Source organism: Aplysia californica, unplaced genomic scaffold (assembly GCF_000002075.1).
Source record: "Aplysia californica isolate F4 #8 unplaced genomic scaffold, AplCal3.0 scaffold00223, whole genome shotgun sequence".
In the NCBI taxonomy this organism is placed as follows: Eukaryota; Metazoa; Mollusca; class Gastropoda; order Aplysiida; family Aplysiidae; genus Aplysia; species Aplysia californica.
This window is the reverse complement of record NW_004797493.1, coordinates 733,342-735,010: the sequence shown is the minus strand read 5'-3', so window position 1 is coordinate 735,010 and position 1,669 is coordinate 733,342. Positions and strand designations below refer to the sequence as shown.

At 41.1% G+C, this 1,669-nt stretch overlaps 2 protein-coding genes and 1 non-coding gene across 4 annotated transcripts in view; 1 reads left to right on the top strand and 2 right to left on the bottom strand.

The window, feature by feature from the left end:
- LOC101863440 overlaps window positions 1-1,669 on the bottom strand; it is a 63,999-nt gene that overhangs the window by 13,965 nt on the left and 48,365 nt on the right. The gene's annotated exons all lie outside the window — the stretch shown is intronic.
- Window positions 853-937, bottom strand: TRNAL-UAA. Its single transcript has one exon. It is a non-coding gene; the product is annotated as a tRNA-Leu (tRNA).
- LOC118477798 overlaps window positions 1,222-1,669 on the top strand; it is a gene marked incomplete in the record, with an annotated part of 99,855 nt that continues 99,407 nt past the window's right edge. The window contains 1 exon segment of the mRNA XM_035970121.1: window positions 1,222-1,355.

The following is a 1,669-nucleotide window of genomic DNA, read 5'->3' as shown; positions in this document are numbered from 1 at the left end:
TCCCCCTCAAGCACTCAAATATACTAAAATTAGATCGCGGCCGTTGTCAACGTCCGCGTTCTGCGATAACGCTTACACGTCGTTCACTGAACGCGAGAAGAATGTATGTCAAAGTAGGTACTACAGGCACATTTGTATGTTATTTTACAAAATTGCATTTCTTAAAACTGCAGTCAAAATTGCATGAGACTACCGCCTATTGTCGAGGACAAAAAAAAATGTTATCTTACTTTCTTAGATGTACATCTTACACAGTGTCACTATAATGTAGTTTTTGTTTTGTTTTGTTTATTTTTAACCGCAAGGGGAGGGGGGGGGAGGCAGGAAAGGAAAACGGTCGCTTGTCCAGGTGATTGTCTTTATAGATATGGCCGTTAGAGCAGCTGCGACTGTATATGAAAATGTCACCAGGATGACATTAAAAACAACAGTAAGACTTAGTAAAAGCTGCTGGTTTTGCGTATCACTCCTGTTTCTAACCAAACTGACAACCAGTAGCAAAGTGAATTAAGACTCATTTCTCGACACATCTGCACAGCTGGGCTTCATGGTGTTTCAAGTAAAACAGGATTTTGATAATTTCCCATTCTGCAATCACAGGGATCCCTCCAGACAACTCAATACAATTTTATGGCTGCTCTTTTAAGACTGAAAAATTGTAGGTGTTTTTACCCCCCCCATTTTCACTCATATGAGTACTTCACACAACCTTCGGTTAGAACAATGCACACGCGATTTGTGCTGTCATTAAGTATGGATAGTACAGCACAGATATTTCAGCATTTTCCTTCTCTAGTTTAACAAGGGTTGTTTGTTTTTGTTGGGTTTTTTTTTTTCACAGAAAAAGTTAAACGCTGTTGGCAGGATTCGAACCTGCGAAGGAACAAAGTCCCAATGGATCTTAAGTCCATCGCCTTAACCACTCGGCCACAACAGCTGTAGTAATAACTGCACTCTAAACATATATATAATCATCATCCCACACCGGCACTATCAGGGACATAGAATGGCAGAGGTAAAAATCTTGAAGCTTCCTAGTCGGACTCTTTAAAATACCAACGAAAGCAAGCCAATCGATCAGCAGCGCAGGCGTGCCCGCGTAACCGTAAAAATAGTTCTGGAAAACACAGAAAGCCAGCTTCAGTTTCGGTTTCGGTTTCAGTAAAAGATTCGCAAGATATCAGCCTCACTGTGTTGGTACGATCAGAAAACATATGACAGCTCAATGGATCACCATCGCCAGGATAGAATAACATACCCTAGAGAACCATTTTACGTCTGACTGGACCTTTGTGGTGTCGTATACCCGCAACCATTGCAGCACGAGGCGCCAAGATATTCGTTACTGGACCTTTCACGGGCGAGGGTGAGTTGAACACTGCACAACATAAACACGAACTAGAATTAGACCTCTCGTTTTGTCCATTGTATATATATTGGTAGCATTATGTCCTTGCACCTCTGTGTAAAAGTTTGAATTAACCCTCGCCTTTGATTTCATTCCCTGAGCATTTTTCCTCCTATTTTAATGTAGGTATTTTACATACCTATTGACACAATATTTTAGATCATAATATATCATAGGAGGCGGACTTCCACTCTACCTGTCAGGGTCAACCCAGGGCTGAAAGGGGGGAGGGGGGATAGATATAATATATTACAATAAATA